General features: G+C 43.0%; 1 protein-coding gene across 1 annotated transcript in view; it reads left to right on the top strand.

Moving 5' to 3' along the window:
* Positions 1-25,001, top strand: part of ALK (ALK receptor tyrosine kinase) — a 690,171-nt gene that overhangs the window by 502,862 nt on the left and 162,308 nt on the right. The gene's annotated exons all lie outside the window — the stretch shown is intronic.

Genomic DNA, 25,001 nt, shown 5'->3' with positions numbered 1-25,001 from the left:
CTGGGCTCATGTGTACACACAGATTCAACCATTTCATCACACTGCTGCTGACCATTTTGTTTAACGTATGATGTTGTGCTGAAATTTTTCAGATCGTCCTAGCAAGTGATTGTATTGCTGCACACTCATGGCCTATTGACGTTGCTGCCATACAGTCTGAATTTTGAAGGATTCCACCATGTGGCCACTTCTTTGTATGAACTGTGCTGGCTTGCCGTTCTTTTATATTTACAAGATAAATGCATTATGGGTTGGATTTTTTTTTTAAGGGAGAAGGGTTTTCCCCAACAAATTCCTTGTTTAAAGCTGCTAGTCCTCCTTCTTCATTCTATGTTTGCATTACTATTCCTTGAAGATTTTGTTATGGAGTTCTTCAGGCTTGCAAGTTATCTGAATAGAGTTAATATCAGAGGACAGTTTTAGGGCTTAAATCAGAGCAGAAAGAGAAAAGAAGAGATGATCTGTTGCACTGTATGTCAGCAGTATGGAAAATTATATAGTTACTGTGAATAAATTTGAAATTTAGCTTCCAGCAATATGTCTGGTATCTTCCTAAAAGGCTTTGCTTCCCAATTATATTCTTACAATATAGCAGTGCTTCCACACACCTTTCCCGTGTCTAAAAATGGCATGTAGAAGTGGTTCAAGTGTGTTAATAACTCGCTGTTCTTCAGCCTATGTAAGTCTTTCCTGGAGATTGTAAGAGGTCATAGAAAGAATGTTCTCAGTAGGTAACTTGAAAATAGACAACTGTTCAGCTTTATAATTCACCTCAGTCATTTAATGCTCAGTGGTGTGTAGGTGGAATATTTTCCTGACTCTGTGCATTATCTGGTTCTAATAGAAATAGAACTCTCTGGCTATAGAAATACATATTCACCTTACCTAATTACTCTGTATCCTTCACTGTTATACTGTTAGCCATGCAGCCTGATGATGAGACCAGAAACAGACACAACAGTGGTAGGAGGCTTCGCTCAGCAGACAGAGCTCCAAAGCATGCTTTTACGCACTCAGGAAAGCCCTCCCACCCACCCTAAGCCTCTTTCTGATGTTTGTCGCATCACATCTGGCCTCCCCAAACAGAAGTAACTGGCGATGATGTCATCACCAGTCACTTCCAGAGGTACTTCAAATAGGTGGACCATGTGAAAGTGGTATGGCAGAAGACAAATGTTGAGAAACACTGGCTTACTTGGTTGTTGTCTCTCAATGAGATGTCCTTCATGTCAGATTCAGATTCAGAATACCTTTATTGGCATTAAGATACAGTAATATGACATAAAAAAACAGTTTAAAAATCCTCAGCTACCTTGGATTACAGTTACCGTAGAACAGGGGTGTCCAAACCCCGGCACTGGGGCCAGTTGCGGTCCTCGAGGCCTCTCAGTGCGGCCCTCAGGGAGCCCCCAGTCTCCAATGAGCCTCTGGCCCTCTGGAGATTTGTTGGAGCCCACACTGGCCCGACGCAACTGCTCTCCGTGTGAGGGCAACTGTTTGACCTCTTGCGTGAGCTGTGGGATGAGGGCTCCCTCCACTGCTTGTTGTTTCATGTCTGTGATGCAGTAGCGGTAGCAAAGGAAAGGCCAGCCTTGCTTTGTGCAAGGCCTTTTATAGGCCTTGAGCTATTGCAAGACCTTCATTCATTCATATAAGTTCATCTTTAATATATTTATTTATGTAAATCTATGTAAATTTATTCAAATTTGAAATGTAAATTAATTGATTTTTCCCCGGCCCCCGACACAGTGTCAGAGAGATGATGTGGCGCTCCTGCCAAAAACTTTGGACACCCCTGCCGTAGAACAGTGTCCTTCTCTTAATGACTGATTTCAGAAATATAGCCACTTTCTCAGTAATTTCAATATTTACACCTGCAAGGAGAAACCGAGTTTTTCTTGATCAGCCCAACCCTCCTTCTTTTGGAGGAGTTCTTTTAAATATATTTGGCGAAGATCTTTATAGAGGGGGCAATGCAGGATCATATGGTGTTACGATTCAACTGCACTCATTGAACAGCCACACGTTCTTGCCTCCAGTGGAGTTCTTTTAAGCCTGCCATATAGTAGTTCAAAAAGTCAAACATTACTTCTCACAAGAGCAAAGGCTCTGAACTTGTTAGGGCATTTAAAAAAATATAGATGATCAGCCATATGCCCGTATGTAATAGGAAGCTGAAAATATAGGGGCGAGCAGATCTTATTAGTCAGACACCACAGGTCCTGCTGATCAATATCTTGTAGTCTTTGTTTAATCAGATGGAATGCTTGCTCCAGTTGGAGTCCACCTATAATATCAGTGTTGAGCCCGATAGTTTTAATTTTTCTTTTAAAGAGGAGCATCTCCCTCAAGGGCTCAGGTGTGAGTAAGAGACGATAGAGTAGGCTATTCTGGTCGGGGTTATAGTAGATTTTAAGCCAATATTTAAAGAACCTCAACCAGGCCACTGTCTCAAGCCGACTGATCCCTGCTTCAAGGCAAAGTGCAGCATAAGGTACACATCCCAGCATGCCGAGTATTTTATGTAAGAACATACCCTGAATCTGCTCCAAGTTATGGTCCCAACCTTCCAACCAAATTGGCACTCCATATAGGATTAGAGGAATAATTTTAGCTCCAAAATCCTCAACAGCTGCAGGGACATAAGAGTTTATTATAAAAGAATCGTGTAATGACCAAGGCTGTATTTTTAGCATTAGCGCAAATTGCTGTGCAATGGCAGGTTCAGGAGAGATTATGCTGAAATAGAACACCTAGGTACTTAAATTGTGCTCCCTTAGCGATCTTACTGTCTTCAAAAGTCCAGTTAGATAATTTTCTAGATTTACTAAAAGTCAAAGGTTTTGACTTGTCATAATTATGTTGAAGGTCATTCTTCTTTAGATATTCTACATATTCTTTAGATATTGCAACTTGATAGCAATTGTTTCGGACCCTTATGTGTTCTAGAGAGAATAACCATATCATCGCTATAGAGCAAAAGGGGGACAAGGGATGAGCCCAATTTGAGGCTATGACCATCCACCTCTGCTAAATGGGGAGCTAAGTCATTTAAGAAAAGGTTAAACAGGATGGGCGAGAGAATACATCCCTGTTTAACACCGCAATTTGTTAAGAAAGGTTGGGCTAGTTCTCGTTGCATAACTCTAACCTGGCTTGTAGTATTCTCATACAGTTTTCCTATTAGGAGGAGATGTCTTCTCTCTAGGCCTAGTTGTATAAGTTTATGCCAAAGTATGGGCCTGTCAACTGAATCAAAAGCAGCCTTTAAATCCAAAAAGGCAGCAAACAGTTTGGAGTTAGTTCTCTTAAACCAGTTTATCAGCTAGATGAGAAAATATGCCATGACACAATGGTCAAGCGTAGATTTTCCCTGTCTGAATCCAATTTGTTCAGTGCCTAAAATGGCCTTATTGATCCATTCCATCAATTTATGGTAGAGATGTTTACTGTAGAGCTTCCGTATAATTGATGTCAGTGTAGCTATGACTGTAGACTTTTAGAAGTACATCGGTCTACCTAGGGTTACTGGCATACCACCAACTTGATCCTGTTCTGTGAGGAAGGGATAGGGAAAAGTGCTTGAGTGCTAGTCCTTCCAGGAAATCTACCTTAAAGTGTTTCCGGGAGTGGCACTCCAAATGTTGTGCTCTTTCTCTATTGATCTCCTCTTTTGCTAACTAGCCCATCTCCTGAAGTGTTTTAGGAAAACAAAATCATTAGTAATGCCTGATTATCAGGAACTGGAAACCCACTTAACTAACTGTTGCCTGATTGGGTATCAGGGACAGGGAGCCATTAGTTATTTGATTTTTCTCTGCAAACTGCTTTGTGAACTTTTTGTTGAAAAGCGGTTTATAAATACTGTTGATGATGATGATGATGATGATGATGATGATGATGATGATGATGATGATAATAGCTACTGGAAAAATGTGAATTCTCTACAGCCAGGGGTTGGTTGAATAAGCTATGAGAGATTGCATTACTTGTTAAATTGACCAATTTGGTGTGAGTCAGTTGGTCTGAGTTATTGAATGATAAGCTTCCCCCCCTTCAAGGGAGTTTATTTGTACATTTCAGGAACAATGAAGTTCAAGATAATACAAATGGTTCTTTTCTTGCCATTATGTTCAATTTATGTTTAGTTTTGCTTATATTATGTGTATCATTTATATGTGTATAAACTTTTTAATATAATAAAATAGCAGTAGTAATTAATAAGAAATTTCCTGAAGTGGCCTTGATCCCTGCTTTCTTAGTGTATATCAGGGATATGCAGTTTGGAATATATCACGCTCCAAACCAAATTGCCCTGCTTCAGAGCTTCTGCTTTGAAGAGAGTCCTAAATAAAGCAAGATCCCTCTGAACCACTTCATACCAAAGAAAGCCATTCAGATTGTTTCATTGGCTTCTCCCTCCCCATTTTTCTTTGTCTGTCTTTGACTGCCTGGAGCTCTTGCTTTCATATATGGAAGAAGATGTCCAATCATTTAAGGCAGGACTTTTCAAACTGGGGCATCGTGACAGCCCAGCCTGTGAGCCCTGGCCACTTAAGGGTGGCTCCCTGGCTCCTTAAGGGGCAGGGGGAAGGCAGCAACACAGTCCCCAGGATCGCGACGCTAAGGGGACTGCAGGGAGTGGCATTTACTTACCAGTCCCTGCAGCAGCCAGTTGGGGGTGCAGGGAGCCTTGCGTGAGTGTCTGCAGGGCTCCCCAGGTTTTGAAAATTGAAAGTGCAGCGATCACACTCTACTTCCAGTTTTCACTTTTCAAGACCTAGGGAACCCTGTAGATACTCGCGCAGAGCTCCCCGCAGCCCAGGAAGGCTACTTGCAGGGACTGGTGAGTACATTCCAGTCCCTGTAGCCCCCTTAGCGACTTGATCCTGGGGGTCCTGTTGCTGCCTCCTCTCTGCCCCTGCAAGAACTTACTGAGATTCAAACTCTCCCTGAGAGTTTGAAAACTGATGATTTAGGGGTACGTCAGACAAGGGACAATATAATTGACAGCTCTTGGTTGACACTGAAAGCTACTGATTGGTGCTTATTTTTGCTTTCTCTTCCAATCAGTGTGATCCTTGGGAGGGAACTATGAAAACCGGTAAACATATATAGTAGATCATGGGCTAACTGTCTTCTCAGTCCTGAGCAAGTTCCCTTAGGAGCAAACATTTCTTGTAGCTCTTGGTGTGTTCTTTATCTCAACAAATTCCTTCTCATTCCATTCTTCCTAAAATTATCCATCCTTCCCATCAAACGTATGTAGGTGTGTTTCATGGTATATCTGTTGGTCTGGTCCCAGAACCAGTGAAAATTCCTTGGGAACTTGCGCATCTTGCATTTTCTATGACTTTGATGTAAATGAAGCACAAAATGAAATAATTATAAGCTCAAACTTCTAAAACTGTTTTATTGACACCTCTTGAACCTGGCATCTCTCTTTTTGAAATATAGCACACATCTTACCTAGGAGAATCTCTACATTAAATCATCTGAGTCATGTAAATTGATCACAAAAACATGTGGTAAGAGCAGAAGAAAACTTTTAAATGATCAAGCTCCTAGAATGAAAACTCCAGCACACATATTAAGCCATTTCTGCCCAACGTTGCATATACGCAACAGGGTTCAAATGTGTACACCTGTGGGCTGTGCAGAAATGGGTTAACTGCCCAATCCTATCCCCCACCATTGGAGTTGATGCAGCCACACTGGCAGAGCGCATGCTGCATCCAATGGTGAGGGGAGCTCAGTCAGCCAGCAGGACCTAAGTATTTTTTACTTTCCCCATGGTATGCTGCCCAATAACCTATGGGTCTCCTTGGACATCTTGCTGGCATATGTCCAAAGAGAGAAAAGGGTGGGATTGCCTGGGAAAGAGGGAATAGGATGCTGAGGCATGCCAGTACTGTTGACATCCTCCTCCTGCTCTCCCTCTGATCTGCTCCCAAACTACCCTGCTTCCCCCCTGCTCCCTACATGCCTCCACTGCCAACGTGCAGGTGCCAACAGAGGCCACTGGAGCCTTTACTGTACATGCCACGCTTCAGCCCATTTGCAACAGTAGCCCAGCAACACATGATGGCAGCATGGCTTTTGTACTGCCATAAAAGTTCTTATGTTGCCCGAGCACTAGCTTATCTGGCTTTGTCCCTTTATGGAGGGCTTCCATCCCTGTAAATTTCAACAAGGTCTGAAAAGCAGTTTAAAACGTTGTTGTAAATTGAACTTTGTCCTTTGAAAACGATGGGAAATGATTCAAAAATGAATCAAAATTGAAATGAAGCAACCATCCAAATTAGGCATGAAACAAATTGTTGAAACGAGCCAATGAAACAGTTCAGGCGACCCAATGAAGCAACAGAACAATATCCAAAACAAATAATTTTTTGTTGCACATGCCTGGTGTAAATAATCACAACTATCCCAGTTGTTCCCACTTGTGACCCAACTGAAGGTCGTTTAGAGGCTGTTTACCTATGGCCTTTCAATAGTCATCATGATTGGTTATTCTGTCTGATGCTGCCATGTGACCCCCAGTTAGAACTCATGCTAATTTGACACAAGGATGACTTGTAGGAGCATTTCCATGCTGATGACGTGTAATCCTAAAGTCATATTAAGGTTTCCAAATTCTTTATTGGAAATGTTCCTAAAAATATTCTGAAAATATGGTGAATGAAAACAGAAAACACAAAGATATGCCTACTAAGGGCACAGAAGCAAAGTAATAGATGGGTTTTCAGTGCAAAAGGAGACAGGATATGTCATCTCATTATAACTCTTATGTTGTTGAATTAGCTTCCTTCTTTCATATACTGTACTTCTTTGCTAATGATGTTTCAGAAGTGGCATCCCTCTATCTCCACCACTTCATAGCCTAACAGAAAATTATTAACTAAACTGTGGACAGGCATGGGAGGAAGTCTATAGAAATAGTCTAACACCAAAATAACCATCAAGATACTAAATGTTATTCAAGTAGAAAATTTTGGAGTGAGTTCAAGCTATGTACATTTTTTTTCCTTCAGTTGTTTAGGCCTTGGGTAATGAATGGTAGCAATGTGGAACAGAAAAGGAGAGGAGAGGAGGGAATGTAAAAATGAATGATGAGAATCAAGTAATTGTGGAGCAGTTTGATGTGAAAACCGGTCGACAAGTTAGGAGGTTTTCAGATGGGCAAGAATTACATTTATTAATGATGTAAATTTAGATGAACTGATTGGGGCTAATCAAATAGTCAAGTCTGAAAAGGAATTGATAAACAAATGGGTAGCTGGTTGAACAGGCAGAGGACCCATGTAAACAATCTTTTGATCTTTTAGTTAATGGAGCAAAATGATTAACTACAAAAGCAGTCAGTCAGTTCATAAAAATGATTAAATGAAAGACCAGATGCAAAGACAGAAATGAGGTGATCAGATGAAAATTGGCCCACTGCATGTAAAGCAGTTCGCTTAAATCACAGAAGAGTGAATGAGGGTCATTACAAAACTTTGTAATGTGTTTTGTACAAAGTGTTTTGTAACACTTTTATTGATTTTGAGCCACATTGTTTATCTTGTTTTTTTTAAGAGGAAATGAAGCATATAAAGAGTTTAAATAAATAATAAAGTGGATGGCAGAATGATGAAGGGTGAGGAGAGCTGGTTGCTAGAAAATGCCTTGTTCACAGGGAGTGAGATAAGAACAAAGAAATATCAGCTGCAGAACAAAAGGAAAGCAGTTAACTCTTCCTTTTTTGACATCAGGTGGCAGCCACGATGGGCTCTGGTCGTGGCCCCATGCCATCAAGAGGGCCCACTTGGCCCCATTTAATGTACTCCAGAAACAAATCCTGCCCTTACTCCCCAGACAGATCGAGAGGCTTTACAGCCCAATCCTGAGCTGCCTGGGGCGCCCAGCATAGCAGCACCGAGAACAGCTGCCGCCAGATCCTACCTGCCTCAGGCTACCACAGGTGGCACCTTGGGAGAAGGGGACTTTTGTCCCCTTCTCCTGGGTAAGGGAAGCAGCCCCGCAATGGTAAATCAAAGCCGTTCGTGTAGGGCGCTGAACCCTGCACGAACAGACAGGATTGGTGGAGCTCTGCTCCACCAGACCTGCCTCCCCGCTCCCTTCCCCTGGCACACTTCCCATCCGCCCTCTCTCCGCCCTCCCCATGCCTGTTCCCCGCCCCCTCTCCGCCCCCGCTTACCATGCCGTGGCTCGGTGGTCCATGAGACTGCCAAGCAGTGGAGGCTGGACACCCACACTGTGCTAGCCCAGCACCGGCTGGTGGTGGTCTAGCACGGGCAGTAGCCTGACGGTGACGCACGCAAACGTGCCTTACAGCACGTTTGCAGCAGTGCACGGCGGCATGAAGCTGAGGCACCGAGCCCAGGATTGGGCTCTCAGAGAGGAAAGGGAATTTAAGCCTCCTGCTCTGCAGTGGGTCTCCCTGGACCTGTGCCTGTTTAATCACAAGAATCAAGGAACACAGCCTGATATCCCAAAGACTGGTTCAGATATGCCTGTGTAGCACTTGCTTTGATGTAAAATAAACAATGTACCAAATTTTATAAGTCTGAGAAGAGAAAAGGTATGGGGAGGTTTCGAAAACAGGGGATGAGATTCAGCATGTGCAACTGCTGCAATATCCACCCAGACACTCCCTGGTTCCTCCCCTTTACTCCCCTCCCCTGCCTGTGACCTGCCCCTGCTGCTGAATTACCAATGCCTGTGGAGCCTCTTGGGGCCACTGCCACATGTGCCACGCCTCTCACCTTTTATGGTATCAGCCTGGAAGCATGTGACAGCTACCCAGCTTTTGCACCGCTGTAAAGGACCTTGCACTACCAGAACATTGATTCTGGCAGCACAAGGCCCCCTTGAGACAGTTCGTGAGTCTTACTGAATTATGTAGCGTTTCCTTAACATTCATCAAACTTTCATTTGTGAAAAAATCCCAAATTTTGTTCTAGGCAAATTTGGGTGTCAACTCCTCTAAATAAATAAATAAACTCTGCTTCCTTGAATGCTTTTGTGTCATGTGCTGGGGTGTGTGCCTATTGGAGCATCACTGCTTTCACCATAACTAAAAACCACCTTGAAAAAATTTCCTCAGGTGAGTTTGCATTAGCAACCACAGAGAGGTCATCAGGTTCAGAAAATGGTTTCATTTCTATGTAGAAATTGTTGCAGGTAATACAAAGTGTTGTGTTGTAAAGATCACAGCCAAAGATGTTCCTGAAGAATCTCCAATAAGAGATTTCTGAATAAACAGTATTACAGAACAATGGAGATTCTGGTAATAAGAGTGAACTACTTCTGTCTCCTTCCCCAGCCCCACACCCTTCCCTATGGCATTTATGATTTCCTATAGTGATTCTTCTAACCTTACTATTCAAAAACATAATGGAATGTGCAAGTTCATTGCTCCTAGAGTGTTATCATTATTGCTATTATTGATTTATATGTGACAACTAGTAACCCCGAGGCCCTGAATAAATAATAAAGCATGTATTATGTTCATCTCCTTGCATTAATGAAACATCAAGGCAGAAAATTTGAGCTCTGAAAGATCACGGAAATAAAAAGCATTAAATTTCCATCATCGAGTCAAACAGCACATCCCATATTTTTCGTACTACCCTCCAGTTACACACCTTAATTTAGGAACTCACTCTTAAAAAAAAGAAAGAAAGAAAGAAAGTCAAGTGCCTTCCAAAAATAATGAACTTTGTTTTATTTAGTTAGTGATAATTTAGTAGGTCAAATTATTGCTCAGGAATTGGTAGCATTTCCTTTGCTCTACTCATTTAATGTGCTCTTTTTGTCGGCACCCCCCATTCCCATTTGATTAACTTGCTGGTGGTATTACCTTTTCCTACATACTTCCAGTTATTGGTGCTTTCTTTTCTTCCTCACTGCTTTTCTACTTCCTGAGACAGAGAACTAAGCAAGATAACTGTTGCTTACTGTCAGAGAATGCCAGCCAGCCTTGGCAGTGCCAGATTACAAACCTGGGACACCGTCATTACTACAGAGCAATGACATCTCAGCAACAGCTGGTATAATTGTTTGCTGGTGGCTACCAACTTCTGCCACTGAGTGTCACTGAATAGGAGGGACCCTGCACCCTTACAAATGGGCATGGGGAAATAGCAGCAGAAGTACTGGGGCTGCTATATCCACCTTGTGCAGCTGTATGACTGCTGAGCAAGCACCATTGGTGGATGCTCGACACAGCTGTCCACTTCACAACCATGAGCCTGCAGTGCTGAAATACCATCCACACTGCATCAGTGAACTCATTCTGTATCTTCTGTCCATAAGGGACAAGAGAGACAGAAAGGATATACAGTTGTCATAGTGTTGCTAACTGAGCTCTTAGTCAGAAAAGCACCAATATTGAAAGAATTAGAAAGGGAGTTCTGGCGGTGCCTCAGTGCAATACACAAGCTTGGAGATGCTTGCAGGTGCAAGCTTTGCTTGCCTACACGCTTGCTACTTGCCCAAGCAAACTGGCAATTGACAGCTACACAATTGGGTTTGGGAAACATCCCAATATCGTCATCCTGTAGCTGCTGTTACCAAAAGGGCTGTTTTGTTTAGGGGAATTATTACACTGCCCTTATTGGAACATTAGTATCGTAGGCTGGATAACAAGACGGCGTAATGCTGAGAAATTCCCTTTTGCTTAAAGAGGAGACTGAGAGAAAGAGAACTTCCAATAAAAGATTATGGTTTATTACAAAAGAATGAAAGTAAAAATAATGCACATGGAGAAATATATTTCTTGGTACCTCGCTTTCATGGTGGTTGCATGTGAAGAGTATTTGGTGCATCCGAGGAAAACAGATAAGGAAGGGGCGTTGTAGGGAAGGATTTTAGGGGTCCCTGCTCTGCTAACTAAAGATGGGGAGAAAAGGGGGGAGAGAAGGGGGGAGAGAAGGGAATGAGCTCCAGGCGCAAGATGTCCTGTAGAGCAGTTGGGGGGGGGGGAGTCCTGTGAAGAGGACCCTCTGACACAACACAAATGTGTTGGGTCTTGGAGAGAGAAGAAGCCCTCTCTTATAAGGTGTTGGGAGACAGACTGAGCTGGAAGGGAGCTTGTTTGCTAACACAAAGCTGGGTGCTTGGAGTATGTATACATTTGAATGGGGATCAGGATGTATGTATCAGTTATCAGCAAAAATTCAATCGGGGTTGATGGCTGGCTTCCTAGAAGGGGAAACTTAACAAAGACTGTGGAAAACATAGGTACAATGCAATGAATCAGAAACAGAATTTCAACACCAAAATCCTGGAAGGCAGTTCAAGTTTGCATACAGTAATGTAGGAGACGCTTAAACAGTGATTGGATTAAAACACAAGACTTCCTTCCATAATGTGTGGCTATGGGGGGTGGTGATTGTGTAACCATGAGCTTGTTTGTAGATACAATACAATGAATCAGCAACACCAAAATCATTTGCATACAGTAATGTAGGAGATGCTTAAACAGTGATTGGATTAAGACACAAGACTTCCTCCCATAATGTGTGACTATGGGGGGGTGGTGGTTGTGTAACCATGAGCTTGTGGCTTGACTAAATTCCTGGAAATGTGGCCTGTATGCTGGGAGAACAGTTTAGCTTGCATGATTTATAGTCCATAATAGCATAACCAGATATATATAGAGAAAATAACAGCTAAAAGGCAAAAGGGGATTTTCACATAACACTGCCATTCCGAAACCATTTTCAATTCCTGGTAATGCACACATCGAATCGTTTTCATGGGTTAAGTACCCTTGATGTACTTGAGCCATCCATTTTTGTTCACTGATAGGGTTGTTGGTAAGTAATACTACTTACACAAAACCCCATAAAACCTTCAGTTCAAACTTTATGGTGGAGTACTGACTGAGAATTAGCACTATCAATTTTTTGTATAAAATTGGAAGTGAATGGTTACTGCAGACTACCAAATCAAATGAAGATACTACAGTCTTAACCATGCGTTCACAATTCATAAAGGCCAAACTATTCAGAATGTGTGTGATGGCAATCTCCTTTAGTTCTTTTAGAAGTCTAAGGTAATGAATAGAAGACTCTGCTGTATTGATCTTTGCAACAAACTTGGCTTCCTTACAATTTTCTGTTCTTTCTTTTATAACCAACTTTGCCTTGAGCAACCTGTGCGGCTTGTGTGGCCTCACTGGCTTATTACTTCTGGCAGATTCAGCCTCTTGCTCATTCCATCTCAGTCTAGGTCAGACAGTTCTCCTTGCTCATGATGGGTATCCTTCCCTTTTGTTTTTAGTCATAAAGCTCCATTGACTGTCCTAATAGCATCACAGAACCCTCAAGGCAGCTATATATTCCAGCAAAACAGCCTTACTCTTATTTATTGGCTTGTGACTTCCAAGCACATCATGAAGCACCCTTTAAAATCTCAGCTTGGATGGATGTGTTTGTGTTTTCTCCTTACACATAAGAAGAAAGTAGCAGTTTAAATAGCAATGAAGAAGCACTGCTTCATCAGTCAAACACAGGTTTAGCACTGCTCAAGCATTGCGCCTCTGCTGTAGAGAGAATTAAAACTTTGGTTTAATGTTGCACTAGATTCCCCACAAAAATCATGCAATGCCCATCTCCACAAGCAGCATCCTGCTTACTCAGAAGTAAGTCCAGTGGTATAGTTTCCAAGACCACTGCAGAGCACTGCTCCATGACTTATTTCCAAAAATAAGCTTAGTTGAAGTGTTTAATTAATCGATTTAAAGCATACCTTATGCTTGAGTCTTTAAGCCACGGATTAAAATGCATTATAGCAGTGGTTCTCAAACTTTTAGCACCTGAAATCACCTTTTAGAATTTGACAGTCTGTCAGGGACCCACTGAAAGTGACATCATCAAGCAAATTTTAAAAAGTAACTATAAATAATTAAAGTAAAACAAATTACTAAATAAAGGGAAGCCAGCCTAGTTCCACCAAGTGAATTTTCTCTGTAGCCTGCCTGCAGTAACACACCTGCCACAAAAAAATGAGTAAGATTTTCAGCCCTACCCACTGCCCAGTTCACTTCAACTTCTTATATTTAAACCATATCACCATCAGGACTCACCTAACTTTACAAGGCTAAAAAAGGAAAAAAAAATTCACCTTAGCAACTCAAAGCCACTGTTTTATTCTTTATACTGGGAGCGGGCTGCTTTCTGGAGCTTTTGTTAAGCTCCACGTTCATCAGATCGGGACCATTCTGGTGGCTTTGCATTCCTCTTTGCCTGACTTGACCACAAGCCAAGGTATGTTTGCTTATTCGCAAGTAAACGCGACCATGTGGCTCAGTTTCACTTTCCATAGGGCTCATTACATTTGTCAACTTGGAGGGAGGGACTTCCTTCTCAGGTGTTTTTGGGGGGCTGCGTTCATCAGATAGGTTGATTCTGGGGTCATTGGATTCCTCTCAGCCTGCCCTTTCTAATGGACTGAGGCAAGTTTGCCTACTCATGAGTAAACACATGATATGGCTTGTTTCACTTTCCATAGGGCTCCATGCATTTGCCTTCTCTGAGATCAGCTTATCAGTTAAAGCTTTGCAACCTGCCAACAGTTAGGTCATGACCCAGCAAGTGGTTTGCGACCCACAGTTTGAGAAACGCTGCATTATAGGATCTGGTCCCAATGTTCCACTCCCAACTGTGGAAGGTATCTTCAGGGATTGCAAAGAATAGTATCCTCTCATTGATCAGTTGGCTACTGGCTCAACTGCCAGCTCCTGATTGAATTTTTAAAAGCATACAAAGGGTGCAATACAAAGGGTGAACCGTGAGTTCAGTGGCCCGGCCTGCAAGGGTCGCAAACATGCCGTAAAGCATGTTTGTGCCTTTGTGGGAGGAAGCCAGGCTGGTGCTCCCAGAAGTGCCGGCCTGTGGAGGCCGATGGAGGCCTCTGCTCTGGCTTCCTCCTGGCTCCTTGCATCGGCTCAGATAAGCAGACGCAAGGATGACAGATAGGCGTGGGGGAGGCAGGGAGGGGGAGGGAGGAAGGCATTCCTGGGCGAGGAGAGGGAGGGCGATGGACGGCCCCAGGAGCGGGTGCGTGTGGAGCCAGAGGCGGGACTGGGATCCGGCAGTAATGCCGGATCCCAGCACCCGTCCCCAGGGAGAATGGAGCAACTTCAAGACGCTCCGCTCTCTTTGGATTTGCGCCACCTCAGAAGGTGGCACAAGTCCAAGGAGACCCACTGTGCCCAGCAGCCCTTACGCAGGGGTAAGGGGAAATGTTTCCCCTTGCCTCTGGCTAAGCCGCTGCTGGCCACAATCCTGCACTGGATACAGCGCAAGCCTCCTGCCTTGGCTGTTCCTATGCAAGTTAGGATTGCGCCCTAACACTCTTTGTGTGTTCATCATTACCACAACCTTACTTAGGTTTCTCCTCAAGTGTTTTAATTCTAGTATATTTGAGTGCTGGAAGCTGAGGCACAGTGACCTTTGACCCTAGAGCCACTGGCTAGCCCAGTAATACTATAGCATACACACAATAGTAAAGAGCTGCTTGATTTTAAAAGCAATAAGGTTAGTCTGACTGACTTTGGGGCCTCAAAGGCTGTGTTATATGACGGAAGGTGACAGAATAACCAGGGTGACAGCGACCTGGATAACATACCATTTGTGCATAAAGCTTAAAAGCCACATTGCTAAAGCATGGAAACACAGAGAATAGTAAAAAGCTCTTTGAAGCAAAATTGTTAGTTTCACAGAAGTTTTACAGAAGCTGCATAAGCCTCAGAATCTGGAATGTAACTTAGATAACCAAGTACCGGCAGGAGAGATGGGCCTCACGACACGATCTTGGCAGAAAATACACTTAATACCAGAATGCACTAGAGAGACTCTGTAACTTTTAGATTTCATACTTTCATGCTGTAAGAGCAAAAGCATACATATAGAAACCAAGTGATCCCATAATACCAATGTACTCAAGCTAACTGGTCACAATAGTTATATAGAATTATAGAAGTTTTACTAAAGCCTTTGAAAACCCCTTTTAACAAAAGGAACCAAAAGCTACTTTGCTGTGTTATGTTAAGCAACAGGTGTAAAGATAAGAGGGCTGTATCAGGGCACACTAACGAGATGGGCATGCCAAGAAACGGGTCTGAAGTTCTGCCAAAGATGAGGTCTTCACACCTGTGTTTGTACCCTCTTTAATGAGGTTAGTAAGAGGACATGTCAAATACTCTTAATTGAAATGATGGATGTGAATAAGGTTCAACACTGGGTCAACACTGGACAAATGGAGTTATAGCGTACCCTACTGGTTCTTGAAAACTTTTGGGAATTGTGTAATTTTAGCTAAGTTTTAAGGTGAAACCCCACCTGTATGTAAATCAGAGCCAATCAATGGTTTTGCCCACTTATTGCCCACCTATTTTCTATCTTTTATGTAAATTGTATCTTATCTATATCCTATTAGGAATTAGCCCCATCTATGATGTCAAATTTCAGCCAATGTGAAATCTAGATTTTCAAACAAAGAGGTGAGAAATCTATAAGAGTTCTGGACACTATCAAACTCATGTCCATGCTTTGGACATGAGTCCCGTGGACCAATTGCATGCAATTCAAATAAAGCTTGTGAACCTTCACTTCTGAGTACCGAATAATTCTTGAGTTGCCTTTCAACCTTGCAACAGAAGCCAGGCATTACTTATACTTAATAAATTGTTTTTATAATTCAAACAACTTACACTTATTAGGGATGTTACTTTCTTCCTCAAGAGGCAGGGCATATTTTGCTTTACATTTTGTGTCTTTCAAAAGTCTTTTTTTCTCCAACATATCATTTTAAAACTGAAGGCAGGACTGATGGAAGAAAGAGTTCTACTTATTATAGACCCAGCTCCTGAAATATGAACTAACCATAAAAATTATAGATGAGTGGCAGCAAACCTAAATGTGTCTTTTGGGTGGGGGTGAAAGTGGCTAATGGCTGCTTGAGGATTGTTAGCCAATAAACCAATAAAAAAGAGGCCTGTTTGTAGATTAACTTCCTGATCCGAACAAAGAAAAAAGTGTTTTGCTACTGGGAAAGTATTAAGAGGGACATTTTCTCATCCACATGTTTTGGGGAAGATTTTCTTTGTCTCTGCAAGGCAAGGCAGACTGCCACAATATACAGTCGACAGGGTAGGCAGCCCCATCTGTCCATTTTTGCAGTCTAGCGGGATTGCCCAAATTGTTCATTCATTTATGTGACTTTTTTATCTTGCTTTTTTGTTGAAAAGACCCCTAAAGCAGCTTAAAAAAAGAACAAATTTAAAACCATAAAGGAGCAGTTGAGTCCCACATCAATTAATATACGAGCCAAATGCTTGCTGAAATAGTCGTATCTTCCTTGCTGAAATGGCCACATATACTCTAGCCAAAAACAATGATAACATCAGATGATTCTTCTGCAGGAGTATATTTCTTAGGCGTCATGACTGAAAGTGCTGTCGCTGACACTTGCCCACTGCACTTGAAATAGCAGGGCAGTACAGAGCAGGGCCTCTGGTGTTGATCTAAGTAGATCATCTGGGATATGGGGTGATTCTTCAATTATGTTGACCTTCCAACTTTAACATGATTGAGGGAGATCCCTCCCCCCCCTCCAGTACAGTATTTGTGAGGAATGCACTCTGGTTCCAGTATTGTTGACCCCACACACAATCCAACACACATGTTCCATACTCCTCAGCAATTTTGTTGGTGACGCTGAAGCAGACCTTTTGGGTTCATGTACTGCCCAGGAACTGTACCACAGGTGGCCTGTATTTTATTACCACTCTGCCCATAGGATCATAAGGTGAAGTACATAAATCACGGACCTTGCGTCAGTTTGAGTTGTGTGCCTGCTGTGTAAAATATCATAGTTATGTGTTGTGGCTAGCCAACCTGGAAAAAAACAAACCTGAAAGAAGGATTCAATTGGTAGCTAATGGGGAGAACATTAATAATCAAAATTATAATTAATATAATTAATTATATTATAATTAATTTATTAGACAATTCAAATTTATACTGACTGTTTAGTAGCCTCCTGCCATCTCTTTTTAGAAAAAAAGGATTAAACCACACCAAAAATGGATGAGTTCTCAGTAGTGAAAATAAATACCTGTAATACTTGGTACTTACAGAGAGACCATGAATTCAGGGATGTCTTGTCAGTCTTCAACTTTTGCCTCAGTAGTAAGCCTTGGCTAGACTAATGGTGTTTTAAATATAACTGATGTTGCAATCCTATGCACACTTATGTGAGAGAAAGGGTGCAATCCACCCCTTGACTTGGGCCGGCACAAGTCCCTTGCACCGGCTCAGGAGGGTTGCAAATGTGCTGTAAGGTGCATTTGTGCCTCCTCGGGAGGAAGCCAGGCCGGTGCTCAGAGAAGCACTGGTGTGTGGAAACTGACTGAAGCCTCCGCGCTGGCTTCCTCCAAGCGCCTTGCATTGGCATGGTAGGCGGGGGGCGGGGAGGAGGTGGGAGGGAGGCATTCCTGGGCAGGGGAGAGGGCGAGCGGTGGGCAGCCCCAGGGTGGGTGGGCGAGGAGTGGGAGCGGCTTCAAGCTGGTCTGCTCTCCTCGGACTTGCACCACCTCAATTGGTGGCACAAGTCCAAGGAGACCCATGAGGCCTGCGGTCCTTACCTGCAGGTAAGGGGAAATGTTTCCCCTTGCCTCTGGTTGAGCTGCTTGTGGCCCCTATCTTGCACTGCATACAGCGCAAGCCTCGTGGCTTGCCTGTTCCAGCGCAGGATACGATTGCGCCCCAAGTTCCATTAGTATCAGTGGGTCTTACTTCTGAGTAGGCCTATATAGGACTGGGTTGTGAGTCTTTTTGTCTTGAGCTTATCATTGCTTGAGAATTCTGTGTTTTCAAGTTGCTCATCCAAGCAGAAAAGCTGGTCTGCAGCAGGTAACATTTTTCTAGGGCATCTGTCTGGATATCTACTTGCTTTTATAGCTACAGATGTTCATGTCATCTGTTTGGAGGATGTGAAAAATGGTAATTTAACAATAACTTCTCCAGTAAGCATACCCCGGAACTGGATTCCTCTACTGAATTTTGCTATCTAATAACCCAATTTGGTGCAAATTCCCCTGTGCCGAAGCAGCCACACCATCTCTACTTGCACTGCATCCCTCAGGTGAATTTAGCAGCAGAAAGCATGCTTGAGGCATGGGGACATTTTGCCCTAGAGAAAGTCCTAGCCTTCACAATGGGTTTACTTGGACCCATGCCAGCAGTATCGCTGGTGCAAGTCTGCATTGACCCGAGTCAGCTGTTCAGACCCAGGAAGGGAGATAGGATACGTTCATATGGTGCCGCAGATCCCCCCTCCTGGGACAGATCAGCCCACTCTCCCCCTGTCCTCCCCCTGTCCCATTAACCCCTCCCGGTCTTTCCCCCATCCCTTTGCTGCTCAGCGTGGAACTCACTGCATCTGGTGCATGCTGCTGCTCCTGCTGGCATGTGCGGACCAGCATAGGCATTCCTGCTTGCGCCAGCAACTGCTAAGCTGTCACAAAGTGCTTTATGGCCCTTTTGCAACAGCTAGCACCGGCGCAGCATTCACTATGCCAATGCACAGGCTGGCTAGGATTGTGCCTTTAATCATCTAATGCAGTTAGTTTCTTATATAATAACTCTTCCTTTTTTTTCTCCTTATTTGTTCTCTGACCTTTCATTTATTGTTAATGACTTTTCTCCATTTATTCTTAATGTGTTTTCTTCATGGTAGCACATGAACAGCAGATCTTAACATGTTCAGCGGTGACAGATGCATTTTTTCTGCCTCTCTAAGCACATCCAGAACGCAGAACCAGTGTGAGTTGTACAATCTGGACTCCAAAGATTACATAATACAAGAATTCAGGGTGACAGATGAAATTAATCGGCAATCAGGACAGAGAAAAGAAAGTACTTCTTGTATGCAACACACAATTAATGTAGAGACTCCACTGTCGAAAGACAGAGAGATGGCCACTTCCTCGGGCAGATTCAATAGGGAATTAGATGTTGGAGGAAATTAAAAATAGTTTCCACTTTGGGGGGAAGCAGAATAGCTTAAGCAGCAGACCCTCCCCCTTTGGGTAACACCCCAGGGAACCTTCCTCACCCGGCTGACTGCTATTCAATAAAAAGACAAAGAGGCAATGGCTTGTTAAAGTTGCAAAAAGAAGTTATTTACTTACAGTTCCATTGAGTGTATATTTACAGCATCTGATTAGGACCAGAGATTCAGCTAACACTTAGAGATAGCAAGGCCCTGGAGCTGCCTCGCCCTGCATGCCTTGTGCTCAAGATGGCCTGGGCATCAGAGCCCTGGTGTGAGCCATCTTAACTGGACGGTGGTCAGAGGACAAGAGGAAGTGCTCAGAGGAGAAGGGAAGGATAAAGGGTTAGGGCCACATCCCACAAGGATCACAGAGAGAACAGGTAGAAAGGTCAGAGTCACTGGGTCATAGCTTGACCCCTTCTGGACAGCATCCTGCCCTCTCTGGATGGCGTTGCACCATTAGACACATTCATGGAGGATAGGTCTATCAATGGCTATTGACCATTTCATAGACTGTGTGCCAAGCATACTAGTTGCTTGGAACTGACAGCTGGGGATGGCTATTGTCTTCATGCCCTGCTTCTGACATCAGGTTGTCCACTGTGCAAAACAGGATACTGGACTTCATGGACATGTAGCCTGATCCAGCAAGGTTCTTAATCTTTGCGATTAAAAATGGTACTTGCATCTTGTACAGTCTAGTTCTGCATCTTGGTACTTTCAGCTTAGTACACAAGTGACAAAACAAAAAAGGGGGTGGTTTGTATCTTGATGTGTCCTTCAGCTGCTGCTCAGATGACTTTTTTTACAAAGTGTGTGTTGCTGTAATGTGAACGTCCTAAACAACAGAAACCATAAGAGTTAAACCGATATATATGTACATCATTAAACCCAACAATCCACTACTGCCGTGTTATTCAAACTGTGCAGTGCGGCTCTTTAGGGAGGCGCCAGGAACTCAAAGGGGAGGTGTGGGATGACCTCTCACAGCGATAGTCACACCCCTGGGCAGAATACGAGCCCATCTTCTGTGCTTATTTTTTAAAGCAGAAGAAACAGGAGTTGTTCAGCTGCGAGAGTGGCTGCGGCCGCCCCGCCCTCTTCTCCCTCCACTCAGAGGCTGCCGCCTTCTGTGTTCACTACATGTTGTTTCCAAAGCTCTTCGACTCCAACCCCCATCTGGCAAGTACTGAGCATGCTCAACAGTCCTTAAACCTCGCTGATCCTTGTCTGGTTGGTTCCTAGTTCCCAGCCTGGGATCACTTCTCATCAAAGGAAATCTCTCTTTTCAACCCCCTCCCTCTTCCACTCCCCTCTTTTGATCTCCAAATCTTCCCGCTTTCCTCCCCCTCCCCTTAAAGTTGCTTCCATGCAGTTGGCAAAGGGGGAGGGGAGAGACAAGCACACACTTTACTTGGCCAGGAGCAGAAAAAGGGTAATGTTTTTAAAGTGATTTATTAATCTTGTTGTTTGACTGAAGAAGAAAGGCTGTATTTTTAAAGTGATGAATCTTGCTATTTGAAGGGAATACTTATCAGCCATTGATGAAGTGATTGCTAGCCCAATCCTATCCACACTTTCCTGGGAGTAAGCCCCATTGACTCTAATGGGACTTACTTCTGAGTAGACATGCATTGGCTTGACCTGTGCATCTCCTAGTATAGGAGACAAATCAGCTTCCTAACCAAACCCTTATCAGCTCTGATATATTTTCATGGTCTATTTTTGTTTTCCCCACCAGCTGCTGGAAAAATTTAATTTCATTAAATTAATAAAGGGTTCAATCCTATCCAAGGAGAATGGGAGAAATGACTAGTTGGATTGGGGTCCACAGGGGTGTGTGAGTGTAATGTTGGTCAGACTGGTTGTTCACAAAGTTCATTTGATAAAACAATTCTATTGGTATGCTTACAAAGTTTAAAAAAATGAGTCCTCCTGGACCAGACAAAATCTACCTACTCCAGCATCCTGTCTCCAACAGTGATCAGCAGCTGATCATTTATAAAGCATGTATATTGCTGTGTATTAATAGTTTATTTTTAAGATCTGCATTTAATTAATGATATGATTAATATAATTATTAATATAGTTAATATATATTTAATATTTAATATTATATTATAATAAATATAATATAGTTAATATAGTTAATATTTCTGGCCACTTCCTGTTTAATGATCACTTCTAGCCCTCAGGAACATGATGGGGCGTAATGACCAACAGCCATGGGAGTCAAGGGAGCCACTGGCCGGAAAAGTTTGAGTACCACTGCACTACTGAGATAATAGTGTGTGAGTTATGTTGTATCACATGTGAAGGTAATGGCATTTACAAGTGGCTGACATCCAGGATAAAAGATAATAATGTGAATCTCCAGCATCACTATGACAGGCATTAAATAGGCTTCAGACCAAGTGAAAGGACAGAGGTCTCAATCATTCACATACTTAACAGGTTTTCATCTTCTTAGCTGAGAAGACAGGAGGAAAAAAACTAGGAGAGAAAGGCAGATACTTTATGATATATGAAGGAGGGAGAGATATTATGACCTTGAGGTGGGATCATAGATTTCCAAGTGTGTTTGGGGAAATGTATTGTAGTTTACCATTTAAATCACTGGGGACTTGAGGTCTGCACTGCAAAACAAAAAACACATTGTTCGATCCATGTAGATCTGCTTTCACTGATCTCCCCTGTGAAATAGCTTATTCCTCACCACCTCCACTGACTCAAACCTTAGTGTTATGGAAACAATTCAGTAATAATTTGTAGCAATATGAGGTGATCTGTGCCTTTTGGACTTCATCACTTGTTCAGAGTGTGAGACGTCTAGTGTGTTAGCTTTTCAGATAGTTCTGGCAAAGCACATTGTGTTGAGACCTACTGGGTTTTGGTCATGTAGGTTGTCTTGAAGTAGGCTCTAGTAATCTGATGTGAGGCACGAGGAGTAAGGATGAATTGAGTAGATTGGCAGAATGCACTGTAAACAGGGAAGTGGGGAAAGGCATAAAGGAGAAAGGTTGCATATCTTAGCAAAACAAGTCTGGAAGCCTTTGACTTTCACTGCAAGGTTAGCACCTCTTTTTTGCTAAACAGATAGACTTAAAGGGAGCATCACTGAACTCACATTCAGTATTGAACAGGAACATCCCCCCATGAAACAGAAGGAACTGGAGATACATTCACTTCTTAACTGGAAATGTTTTGCACACACATCAGGTGCATGTTCAGCTTTCTTTATCTGTTACTTACTCATCAGTTTGTAAAGACATTATTTGCACAGAAAATCCAATTGAGCGCTGTGGAATTGTTCTGTAATAACTGATATGAAATATGCCTCTGTACTCTCCATGCTTACAAATGGGAAGTCTTATGCAGAAGAAACTTTGAGAACTTACCCAAGACCCAGATAAAGTTACCTGCCAGCCCTTTTTCTATTGCCCCTTCCTCCAGTGTTTTTATTTTGCAGGCATTAGAAGACAGTGTTCTATTCTCCATGGTGCAAGAGTTTCAGTTCCTGGGTTTCTCCTGATGAAGCTATTCTTAATGATACATGCATAGATCAAGCTGGGTAGGATTTGTTGGGGGGGGGGGGAGTTGGTGTGTGTGTGTTGCCAAAAAAAATAACAGAGATGTTTAGTGGTATTAGGCTGGTATTCATCGCTTTCCTGACATGCCAGGAGAGTCTCAGCTTCCACAATATCCACATTGATCCGCCTCTAAGATCCTTTAACTAGTGTTTCTCAACCTTTGTCCCCGATATACCACTTCACATGGTCTGTCTTAAGTATCACCAGTACCTGTGACAGCAATGCATGGCCTTACCACACGGAAGCTCTTGCAAATAGGGGAAGGCTGGAAACTTACAGCCCAATCCTATGCATGTCTACTCAGAAGTAAGTCCCATTAGAGTCAATGGGGCTTACTCCCAGGAAAGTGTGGATAGAATTGGGCTGTTAGTCAGCTGGTTAATGGGAGCCTGCCTGAGACATAAGATGATCCTCTTCCCAAAATTGGCTTGAGCAGTGGCGGCAAAGCTTCGCAAGGAGGATCACTTTGCATACCACTGGAGAGCAGCTCAGGTACCTCCAGTGGTACATGTGAAACATTGACTACATACATTAGCAAGAATGGGTGTCATCCACCAGGAACTCTGGTTGTGAATTAATGGGATTTGAGATGAGAGAGTAACAGGAGCTCATTCATTTTAATGCAACCTGTCCAAGACCAGATGTTGGAGAAGGTGCCAAACAGAAATATAGGTTGAGCCTATTTATCCTCAAATTATCTGTGGATCTGGCTCAACACAGGTCCCCCAGCAATGGATGGCATCATTGCCCTCAGAATGCCTTTTAAAGGTATAAAAATGTCACTTCTCGTTTTCCTTTGAAAACCAGAAGTAGTGGTCTTTTACCTCTAGGAGGCATTCTGAAGCCTGCAGAGGCCAGACTTGTGGGCTTCAGAAAGCCCTCCAGAGGCAATTGGAACACAGCTCCAGTCACCTTCAGAGGGTTTAAGGGGCCCAAAACTGGATTTGTTTATCTGTGGTTTTTGGTATCCATGGGGGGGGGGTGCAGAATGGATCCCCCACAGATACTAGGGCCCCATCTGTAAAGTCATAAGTCTAGTATTCTAATGATTGCTGGCCCATCCATGAAGCCACTTGATGCAGGTTGCATCAGCCTGAGATTGTGAGGGGTCCAAGGGGGTGATGGACTTTGGGTGCCTTTCACAATAGGCACTTTGGACTTTGGCACTTTGGACAAAGATGGACTTTGGGTGCCTTTCACAAAATTTGCTGCTGCCTCCATCCAACATGCCAATGGTGCAAGCCACAGTGGTCTGCTTCCTGCTTACTTGAGTGAGAAGCAGATGATTTCCCTCCTTATTATGTAACCCTGCTTATTATGTTCCTTGTGTAGTGTTGTCCAATCTGCAAGTACTGGACATCCAGATTAGCATGAGTACTGGGTTTGACCACAGCATGTGAGGAACATGGTAAGGGTTTTGGTGTTTTTATAGAATAGACTTAGTGGATCTGAGACCACATCGGGAAGCATTCCAGGTAACGCCACCCCAATTCTAACTTTGTTTTGGTGTGGGTGGAAACAGTGTTAAGATAAGTTCTTACTAACCCCAGCCTTCACCCTGGACTTTAATTCATGCTCGGGTATCAATAGCTAAGCCTAATGTCAAATCCAGTTGTTTAAGGTCACTCAGTGCTAGTTTCAATGGGCATGCTCTTTTAGATTATAATAAGCCAGAAGAACTACAACAGCCAAATGGTATTTCCTTACATTATGTAAGTCAATATGTCATCTCTATTAGAAGCAGTTAATACTAAATGTTGTTTATCTAAAGATAAAATCAGTACAAGTTTCCTGGTTATAGGCTTGTCATGGTTTAATAATTTTAAGCAGCTAATTGGAGAAATGCCGCTCGCATTTTGCAATACGCATTTTTCATTATGTCCAACTTTAATTAGAAATAGCCCCTACTTTTCAATGTACTAATTTTCATTTGGTTCTTCTGTTAGGTTATTTGTATGCTAATTGAAGTTATCACTTGATAACCTGAGTGTTGGAAACTATGTTAATTTGTTTGCATATTATGAATGAATTGGGTCTTACAGCAGGCATTTGCCTAGCAATGGAAGTCAAGCTGGGAAGCAATAGGCCTTTTTGGGGGTATCTCTTACGTATTATGGCTGTCATGTGGCGGATTTCCACAATTGCTTCTCTCATCTGTGAGACAGTCTTCAACAGTCATCACATTGGGGAGAACCACATGGTTCTCAGTTGTGGGAAGTGTCCAATGTGTCTTAGAAAGATTGTGGGTCAGCATAAGAATAACAATGGAGGCCTGTGAAAGTCCCATGTATACTGGACTCTGAACAGCTGGCTGCAAGTACCAGCATGAGTGCATTTGAA

This window comes from Tiliqua scincoides, chromosome 1 (assembly GCF_035046505.1).
Source record: "Tiliqua scincoides isolate rTilSci1 chromosome 1, rTilSci1.hap2, whole genome shotgun sequence".
NCBI lineage: Eukaryota > Metazoa > Chordata > Lepidosauria > Squamata > Scincidae > Tiliqua > Tiliqua scincoides.
Note: the sequence above shows the minus strand (reverse complement) of the source record. Positions and strands in the feature narration are given on the sequence as shown.